This window comes from Pararge aegeria, chromosome 20 (genome assembly GCF_905163445.1).
Source record: "Pararge aegeria chromosome 20, ilParAegt1.1, whole genome shotgun sequence".
NCBI lineage: Eukaryota > Metazoa > Arthropoda > Insecta > Lepidoptera > Nymphalidae > Pararge > Pararge aegeria.
The window spans coordinates 2,671,330-2,682,743 of record NC_053199.1 but is presented as its reverse complement, the minus strand read 5'-3'; positions in this window follow the sequence as shown (position 1 = coordinate 2,682,743).

Here is an 11,414-nt window from a genome sequence, read left to right as displayed (position 1 = left end):
GTGCGTAATAACCAGCTCAACGCTTCGCTTATGAGGCGTGCAATTAAAAAAAAAAAAAAAAAACGACACTAGATAAGGCCTATCATTTGTTACCCATATCGAGGGTAAAATAATATTATTCACCATTTTGTGTTCGCGGCCATCTTGGATTTAAATTTTACCATAGTGTATAATATTCTTCTATACAAGTCCTTTCGCTAGATACCCATACTGAGGGAGATGTGAAAAAATATATAATTTGCCAATTTGTAGCGGCAGCTGATGGACAGATTTTCATCAAATATAGCCAAGAACACTCCAGACTAATTCACCTTTCTGACTAAAAAACTAAATCAAAATCGGTTCATACATTCGGGAAATACGATGCCACAGACAGAGTCACACACACACTGTCACTTCAAACTTATAACACCCCGTTTTTTTTTTTTATATATAATATATATAGGTGGTAGACTAACGGTTAGCTTTAGCCTAACTCGAATTCCAGCACGTACCGCTATTTTTTTCTAAGCTTTGAGCGCAATTTCTATTTTGAAAAAACTTTCATGCCTGTGATTGCCCCATAAAGTTTTCAAAGGCGTGTGAAGTACACCAAACTACACTTGGCGTGTTGATCTACGGCCTAAACCCTTCTCATTCGAAGACTACCAATTACGGAGCACGAGTCGCCTGTGCTCCGTAGTTGGCCGGTAATGATTTGATAATAACGATGATGATGAATATTTATATATTATGTGAACTACGTAGACGCTACATTTTATTCCAGTAAATATTAAGCTTCATTTAAAACCAGACAATTCTGCACAGTGCAATCTAGTAAAAGTTAGTAAATGTTTGACATAGTAATTTTACATTGTACAGTCAACATCTTCTGAGGATGAACTATCCTCAGAGTATATCTGTTGGCAGAGTGATACTTGCGTAGACAGCGCAGAATGGAAGATCTGTGCGGTGTATAAAGATTGATGGAAAAATAAAATGCACCGTGCAGATGTGTCTGGTTTTCGCGAATTAAGCTTTATGTTCATTGTAACAGTTATATATACGGCCATCCTCAAAGTAACGCCTTCTTCTATCCAAGAATACTATGCAACAAAAAAAAAATTCATATTAGTAGACTATCTTTAAGCCCGAAATAAATAATTAGTAAAATAAATAGATGTAGCAGTCTTTCCAAAAAAAAATGTGTGTGTGTGTGTAGTAGGACGATTCTGTTGTAAACTCTTTATGCTAAAATAGCTGAACAAATTTTGACGAAACTATACCTATAAGACAAGGTAGAAATGTTCTTCGAATAATAAACAGTGCATATAAAATACTGATAAATCTATTCTACCAATGTTCTGTCCTGCTTTGACGCAGCAACAGTTTGACGTTATTTTTAGCATGAAAATATTATAACCTAGCGTAAAAAAGTTGTAGAATATTATGTGGTAAATGATAATAGCAATGTTTAATTGTGTTGTAAATCACAAAGTTGGCATTTAAAATTGTACTTCTTTCATAATAGTAAGGGTTAAAATGAGGTGGGGGGTACCCCATCCCGCCCTGATGGATAATTCCCATAATCCCCATCCCAATGGGGATTATGGGAATAACCAAAAAGCTTCTTAAAAATTAAATATTTGAAGAATTATTGTTAATAGTTTTTATTATACGTAATAAAAGGGCAAACAAGAAAGTTTTAAGCAATTTTTGGATTATTCATCTTTAGAATTATTTTCTTTTTCAGTGTTATTTTCATCTTCTTTATCTTCTTTATCAGTTTCATTTAACGTATCACAAACATTAGAGCTCCATGGAAGCTTTCTATATTCTTCATGAAATCGCTTAGGTATAGTTCCGTTGTCACAGAGACGTGTCAAATCCATGTATTTTTGTTTGTTTATGTTTAATTTAGTTGTATATAGTGGCTTAACTTCTTCCGCTTCCTGCTTTTTGTTTTCGCTTGACTTGTCCTTTGTTTAATTTTTCCTTTGCTTTTGCCTTTCCCGTTTCCTTTTCCTTTTACTGATGACTTTTCCATTAACGTTACATTTTGAGTTTCAGCTTCGTCTGCCATGGAATATTTGACAAGTATTTTTTTGGTTTTCGTATTTTATTTTAAATGTAGCAATTCTAATCTGTTTTAGTTTTATATTTTTTAATGTGTTTGGTGTGAAAGTATTGGCAGTTAATTAATCAAAATTCAGAAAATCCGTGTGATCCATAACAATGACTTTATATGGCTTAGGTTTTTTCCGAGCGGTCTCAAAGAATGTCGGCCATTGCGACGGACTCCATACAATTAATTTTTGCACTTCTCTTTCAATCGTGGCGTGTACAGAGTCAACGGGCATGTATGTATGACCAGGCAAAAGAAAATTTATTTGTATTACTTCTATATTAATTGCCAACTTTAGAAAATAGTTAATAGTGGACAATACAGTTTTATTTTTATTTTGGCCGCTACAGGAGTCACAGTATAAAATAATGTTTTTTATGCCAATTCTATCTTTCTCCTCTAAGTACTTTAAAAGACAAGAGGCAATTTCATTGCTTCCTCGTTTACCGTCACTCTCTCCCCAGTTATAGCACTTAAACTTCCTGTGTGCCGCTTTCGAAAAATGTTAAATTATACACCGCATATTTTCTTGAATAGTATAGTAACATACTTTGACCGTGCGGCGTGCTTAAAACTTTTTGCAAATCGAAACTACATGTAATAGTTCCATTATCAAAAGACTTCAAATCTTGATGTTTTTTAAATCTTTTATAACTTGCTTTTTTTTCTTTTATGTGATAGTCAAATAATTCTTTATCTTTTTCACTCATTGTGTCCATAATATTATGTTCCGCTCTTGTGCGTATTACACATTTGTCTTTTTTAGGAATGTGGAAACTAATATTATATTCATTAAAAATGTTTCTCAACATATTTTCACTAACAGTGTCTTCATTATTGTTTATGCTTTTTTTATATATCTGGTACAAATTAGACACGTTCTTTAATTCTTGAGGTAGATACACTCTGTTTGTTCTTTGTCTATTGTAATGGGATGGCACTGCAGGTAACGATTCAATAAATTCCTTCACTTTAAGCTTAGAATCATCAGTATATTTTTGTGGGGCATTAGGTTTGCGCTTATCTATTTGAGCCGTATTCTCGATAGCACGTGACATTGTATAAGTCAAGTATTTTTGAGTAATATTTAAGGTATCTAACAAAAACTTTTGACAAACTTTTTGATGATCCTCGCCATTGTTAATGTAATATTCGTAAGATGCATTTCTCAAGGCAGGGCTGTCGGTATTCTTCCTTCTTTTTATTGGAACTGTGTGACAACATCGTACTAACCAATCGCGCCTCCTTTGAGAATCTAAACTCCAGAAGTGTGCAAATAGCGACTGACGTCTCTTTTCTGGTATATCATAGCATCCTCTGCTGCATTTGCCCTTCATACATGGATTATGTTAAATTTCTTTTTCGGGACCGATTTTTCCACTTCTGTTTTCGTAAGACATTATTAAGTATATCATACATTTTATGGAATAACACGGTGAACTAATAAATTTGGCTAAGTAAAATTTAAAGTTAGATAATATTGTTTATAACTAAAACTCGTAGTATAACTCAAATAATTGTAAAATTTATTTTCTTAAAACATTGTTTATAACTATAGATCGAAGTCAAACTTAAATGATTATAAAACTAGTTGGTAATATATTACTTATAACTAAAATTATTGTAGTGAAACTTAAAATTAACTACCTACCTAAAATTGTTTTTAATTAAATAAAAAAGTAAAATGTTAATAAAATATATACCTATGTATTATATTTAAGGAAGAGCGGAATCCCCTGGTACAGGCAATTACAAGCTTAAAAGGGGGCTCCGACAACTGTTGTATCAAGTATCTTGAAATGTAATAAACAATTTTTTGATTTTTTTTTGATTTTTTTGAAGACTTTCCCTCTACCTTTAATTTCTTGATGATCTTGCGTTTATTTTCTGGCTTTTTTTTTTTTTAATTTCTACATGAGAGTTTTTCTTAACTTTCTTAATTTTTCTCTTCCTTATATCCATTTCTTCTTCACTACTACTTTCAGATTCTTTTCTAAACGGAACATTGAGAAGAGCAGCCAGTTAGGCGCTATGTTGAAAGAGAAAGCAATATCTTATTTATCCTTGTGATAGTGTTGAGTAAACATTTGTAATTCTTTTTTAATACAAACCATAACTACATGAAAATAAGGGCTAAAAATGTTGTATTAAATTGTAAAAGACAAAGTAAACTTTAGTGTGAGGAAGTAAAGAACAAAATGAGGCAAACAAAAAATTATGTTTAATTGTTTTTTAGGTAGTAAGGTACATTTAAATTGTTATTATCTTTTAATATTTAGGGCGTGAAGAACAGTTGTCAAATGCAATGTGCTTTACACCCTAAAATCAGGAAATACTTTATGCATTTTCAATAGTTTTGAGGTAGTATGGTACAGTTGCTGATTATGTTGAATGGTTGTAAAGAACAATAATGAGAATTAATGCGTTATACGCTTTAATACTCATAATTGGATTTCTATACAACCTAGGACATTTAAAACTTGCGTAGTAATGTAATTTACAGCCCGATTTCCTGTTTCATTTTGGTTTAGCAGCCCAAAATAGATGGGGCGTAAAGAACATTTTTGTGCGAATTTGGCAACTTCGCATATACCAATCGATAGAGAATGAAAAACTGAATACGATGGTATTATTAACTCCATATGCCCCAAAATGTGCTTTACGCCCTTTGAGCCCAGAGGTATCGATATATTATAGACCGAAGAGTTACTTTTTATCAAATCTGTTTTTTTTAACTAGTCCAATATAATATTATAACCAAATAATAAAAATAAAAATGATGATGATGAATGATTTTTTACCGAAGCTTGAATAACTATAAAAACGAGCCCAAGCATCAAACTACATTTGGGTAACCACTTTTTTATTGCAAAATTTGCATTAAATGCCGGACTTGTAATTTGTGAATTTAACCTTTCTAATTTTACAAATTAGTTCAGCTCTGTATTTAAATGTAAATTGGTGGTGAAGTCGTACCGACACTAAATGCAATGTCGTGCATTTTAAATGCTATCCGATCAATAGTGCATTAAATTGAGCGCTGACGAAAATACATTTCAGAGAGGCCAGAATAACCGCTAAAGATAAAATTAAACTTGTCCCAGACATCTATTTCAATTTTAGTTAATTAATGGAGTAAAACTTTTTAGGTGGCGATACGATATTTTTTTGGACGGGAATTATTAAGTGTAATTTAAGGACGTCTCAGCTTTATACACAATTCGTTATTTGAGAGAGACAAAAGATGTAACTCGGGCATGCTTCGAGTTATCGAACTAGAAGGCACCACAAGTGTCCGCGTGATCTCACATATCGACAACGGAAGATCCTACATCGCGCTATCGAAGTTTTCACATATGAGCGCTTTATAAACCAACATAAAAAAAAAAAACAAAATAGGTTTATCCGTTCGGGTGATACGATGCCACAGACGGACACAAACACACACACACCCACGCACACACACAGACACGTCATACTTATAACACCCAACAATTTTCCGGCGTGGACTAAGAAAAACTACTGGGTGTCGCTACCATACAAGCTGCACCAGACCGTGGAGTTTGCAAATTCATGCAAAATACCAAAGTTAAAAGACGTATAAAGATGGACGTTTGATATGTTGGTGATGAATTAATTGCATGAGCAAGTTATCACTCTAGCAAAACCTTTTTTAAACTCCACAAAGAACGAAAAACTGAGTCTACAGACGGCTCGTAGCAAAGGATAAAGTGGGGACGCAAAAAGTAGATAAAAAAGCGATCGTTTCAGTTTCATAGAATTTACTTCCACTGGACATGAAAGTGTAATGGAGATTGGTTCGCCTTTTAAACCGTCGGGCGAGCGGGATGTCTGTGAAATATGCAGTTTTGTTCAAGTGCTGAAGTTTTTACTGGCGCGAGATCACTACACGGAAAGGCTGTTTGATTTTCACTGAGTAAAATGGTCTATTTTTATTCTTTTTTGGGTTGCACTTGATTTCATCAAATATTATGGGATTTCTCGCCTACGTTACTGTTGTGTATTGATAAATGAAATGAAAATTTATGTATTCACAAATAACAATAGCAGATAAGGCGGTAAACTTCTGTAAAGTTTACAACCTATGCCAGAAGATCTCGCTCATCCCTTACAAAACACATTTTTATTTCAATTTATTTATATAATACATTTAATGAAGTTATACTTCTTTTGGCGCGTTATGGAAAAATTATGAGTGTAATTTTTTACGATGCGAACGCACACCATCACACAAAAACCGACCCCATTAAGTTAGCTATAGTCCAATTTTAGTTTTTCAAAAAAAACTTTGGGAGTGTACCCTTTCAATTTTCAAAGTCTGCGGGCTCATTCCGGTGATGTAATTGATTCAACTACAAAAATCTCGAATTATAATTTTGAGTAAGACTTGGTGGTCCAATAATGAGACAAATAGATAATGCGTTATAGTAAAACTTTCAATGTATTAAATACCTTTTTTCTGTTGGCAAAAGATGAAATTTTTGAAAATAAAATAATCTTGTAGTAGTTGTAAGTATATCTTCTAACGCGTGTACATAAGTACACGCGTTTTTGACATGCAAATAAAACGTGCAGTGTGAGTACTAGAGTGTTCGTGCATGTATGTTGATAAAAGTTAAGTGGACTATTTAAGGATTATGATTGTAAAATAAAAGCGATTGCTGAATATAGTCAAGCCTTATCTTTCATCAGCTTTGAACCAGGTCGATCCGCTCTCATCTCCCACAAGACAGAAAATTGTAAATATTGTAAACTGTAAAGTTACTGTAACTTAACTGTAAATTAATTACGTTGAAAAAGAGAAATATGCTGAGTTTCTTGCCGGCTCTTATCGGTAGAATCTGCTTTCCTTGTAGAGTCACTACAAACAGACTGACATGACGTTTCAAAAGTTCTTAAAAATTAGGCTTACATGTGATGAATAAATTTCGAATTTTGATTTTGATCATAACCTACATATTTTGAGATTGGATAATTTCAGTTTAATTATATCTTACATTAAGTTTCGTGTTCAAAACATAGTTTAATTTGATTAGTATAATACGACCGAATCCAAAGTTCCCCGTTTCGTGAGTTCCTAACACAATTAGTGATGGTATCCAACAATTTCAATCGGTACATGGAAAGTTAGTGTTGCTTATTAGGGTACTTGGACTGTGTATCGACAGAGAAATACAGAGCCCGTTAATACCAGACGTGTTTCGATTTCCGATTAAGTAACATATATTTAGGTTGCCTTTATACGAATGAGTTTTCATTGTATACCGTCCATCCTATCTACGAGCTAACATTATAGAACATGTAACCGAATTACGAAATACTGTTGAAGAGTACATAAGTATATTTCATAAGGATATAAAGTAAAGATATTAAATCAAAAAGAGCATATTTATTTTTTCATAAAAATTAATTCAAAACATTGTACTAATTCTGTTTATTTATGCCAACCCTATTGAAGATAAAAGCCCGACACACGCATAGTACCTACGTTTCGCTTTCTAAAATAAACAAATACATAATAACAACACATTAATATTTAAATACTATAACATACTATAGATATTTACGTGAGAGTGAATACAATATAAATACTCGTATTAATAGTCGTCGCCAATATAAATTATATTATATTTAATTATATTAATTTATATTTAGCCTTTCTTTTCTCCATTCATACAAAGATTTGTCCGGTAATGACCACGCTGGGCAGGCGGGTTGGTCATCGCAGGGCTAGACTGATCGCACCGGCCGCCGTTGGAGGCAAGCGGCCCAGGACCGTGCATTGTGGAACTCCCTACAAAAGACCTATGTCCAGCAGTGGACGTCAATTGGTTGAGATGATGATGATGATGAATAATATCAGTAAATAATAATCATCATCGTCATCAACAAGAACACTACAGCCCTTGGTTGGTTTGATATGGTGATGATGATATTTAGCCTTAACTGTTTTTTTATATATCGCCAGTGATTTGGATCGTCGTATGCTCATTGGAAGCAATCTGCAGTGATCACCAACCAATCTGCCAAGCGTGGTGATTATAGGCAAACCCTCTCGTTGGAAAAGGCTTTTAGTCTAGCAGTGGATAACCATAGGATCGCGATACTTGCATTTTTGCATGTCAACGGAACACGGCTTAAAACTAGGCCGTTTTTAACTCAAGTGCCAGCTTCAAAAGCTTACAGCAGACATCATTATTATAAACGAGCATGTATCGAGTACTCTGTCCAATTAAACAAGATTCGAGTGGGATTCATTAATGTGAACCAAGCTCAAATCCGTACTTTTACTAGAAGATAGCTTGGTTTAAGCTATGATAGCCTAGTATTTTCAATTTCGGCCTCCCTTTTGGGCGGGCTGAGTTCGATTCCCGGTATGCACAACTAACTTTTCTCAGTTATTTATCAATTTATTTATTTATTTTATGGATACATATATAGCATACAATACTGTTAAATGAACATGAAGCCCCGTCAGAGAATTAAAATAAGGTTGAAATTCTAAAATTATTCTAAAACAGGTTTTTCTTGATAATAACATTTTGTGATCGTCATATAAAATAACCAATTACATTTTGTAAAACCGAGGATACAATATTTTCGATTTAAGAATTTGTTCTCTTTTTTTTTGTCAAGACAATTTATTTAATTAAAAATCACTCGGTTTAAATGTGGGGGAAAACATCGCGATGAAATTTGCATGCCCGAGAGTTCTCATATTGGAACGCATAATTGCTTTGTCTGTAAATAGTCAAGGCCAAAACCTCCCACTAAATCAGAAATTATAAATTCCCAAATTGCCCTGCATGGGATCGCACCCGGGACCACCTACTTAAAATCCCAGCGCTCATCACTGCACCAGGGAGTTTGGGTCGTCAAATATACCTAAACCACAAACGCCCACAGAATATAAGCGCTCAAATAGCCGTATGCAGCACTCTAATAAAAAAGACAAATCCGCATGTAAACAGTTAACCGATTCCAATAAAAGCTCCATATTTTTGCAAATACACTATTTCAAAACAAAACGCATTAGAAACAGGTGTCTGGAAACAGTGCACGCTAAACTAAAACAAACATCACGTCTATCGTATAAAAACTAACTTTTTGCGCTGGCTGAAATGGAGATAATATTGTTATCGTGGTATAAAATTGTTATTCCTTTTGTTCGGAACTAGTTATGAAATGTGATTTTTTTGGTATTCGATAACATCAACCTCGCAATCTCATACGATAGATAGTAAATGACGATGTTTAAGCATTATTATATCCTAATAATTCTTCGATGTGCACTTACCAAAAAGTATATAGGTAATACTTGATTACCAATTTATATCTATTGTTTTCCACCAATTGCTTTGATTGTCAATTTATATGAAACAAGCTTCTGCCCGCGACTTCGTCTAGGTGAACTTTAAAATTGGGTTTAAAGCTTCACTCGTTAACTATTGTTAATCCTACCACGGGAACTATACCAATGTATAGGAAGAACGTAATTTTCCATAGAATAGGTGACATGCATACCAACTTACAAAGCTGTCTGCCCGCAGCTTAGCTTGTAAACAATTTTTAATTTTTTTACATGCCAAAAGCTACACGCATGTCAAATTTCATCCAAATCCGTTCAGCCGTTTTTGTGTGATCGAGTAACATCCACCCTTTCATATTTATAATATTAATATGAATTAATATATAATATATATAATAAGTAGGAGGTGAAAATATCGTTTAATCAAAAAAAAAAATATATACGCATGTAAAATACACAAATATATACTATGCGTGTTTTGTAAAGAGAACTGTAAATTATACCTAGAAGAAAAAGGTGTTTTTTTTTTAATGGGCATGCCCTATTATCCTACCTGCAACTGTTCTTAGTTTGACCCGGTTTAGTTGCAAGAGTTTTGTTGTTAGACGTGGGCTGAGGCCTTCGTATGTTTACACTCATTCGTGTTTGTGAAAACAGGTCTTATCTTATGATGCATTGTCTATTAGAGAATGCTACGCCAAACTGCACACGTTTTTAAGCAAAACGCCCCACTGAAATTGCGGACAACACATGTCGTAAGCATTTATCAACAGCATCATCATATCAACCTATTATCGGCCCATTACAGGGCACGGCTCTCCTCCCAGAATGACGTTTAAGGCCGCAGTCCACCACGCTGGCCCAGTGCGGATCGGAGAACTCCACCACCTTTGAGAACATTATGGAGAACTATCAGATATGCAGGTGATATTTTAATTACTTAAAACGTACATAACTTAGAAATGTCGAGCTCCTACCCACTGGGCTATCACCACTTCAGAAGCATTCGTTATAAGTCAAATATAATTTTAGATACATAATTATAGGTATTCAACAAATATTATTATAACTTTTGTCAAAAAAAAATAAGTATGAAAATGTATATAAAGGATATCTGGGACCGGGATGGTTGTTTATGAAATGTAGTACTTTGTGAAGTTCTTAATGTTAATAACCAAAACAATATTTTATCTTTCACGTCAATTCTACTCTCTCATCACAAGTCTACTCATCATATCTACAGCTGCTGTCATATTTTTGCTTTGATTGATATCAGAGATCACAGGTCGTTAAATCCCAGAAAATTCACTAAAATGTGCTTACCACTTTTCAGCAGCTATAGGCCATAAAGTATTGTATGAGCAGGTGTCCTTTTTCTCATCCAATAACCCAAATACCCAGGTTGACAGCAACCAACCAAAATAGCCATAGTAAAAAATATCTGTATCCATTCCTCGCTACACCTACCGGGGATTATCTTTCAGTTATAGATGTTCTCAAGAGTATCTAATATCAGGTTATTGAATCCATGCCACAGTTAGAGTAATACTCTTACGAAATCATTGTGTGCTGGACCCATTTGCCCGATAAAAAAATTCCTTACACATAAAATAAAAAAAAAGCTTTTAATAAAAATTTAAGGATTGAAATTTTACAAAGTAAGTACAAAATAGGTGGTAATTATTTGATTTTAAGTTATGACATTTAAGTAATTTTAGGTATATTTAATATTTTTATGGTAAAACCATAATTTACTGTAAAACTGAAAGGTTTCTCTTACCGTCATGAATACACGCATTAAATGATAGAAAATAAATATAATATAATTTTTAATCCGACAATAATATTAGATTTAAGTAATATTATAAATCTGAAGAAATTGCCAGAAATTGTTGAATGCTTGTAATTCTTTGTGTGACAATAAATAGTAAATAAATAACGTAAGCTATAACGATTGGAATATTCGTATAGTTGGTCGAG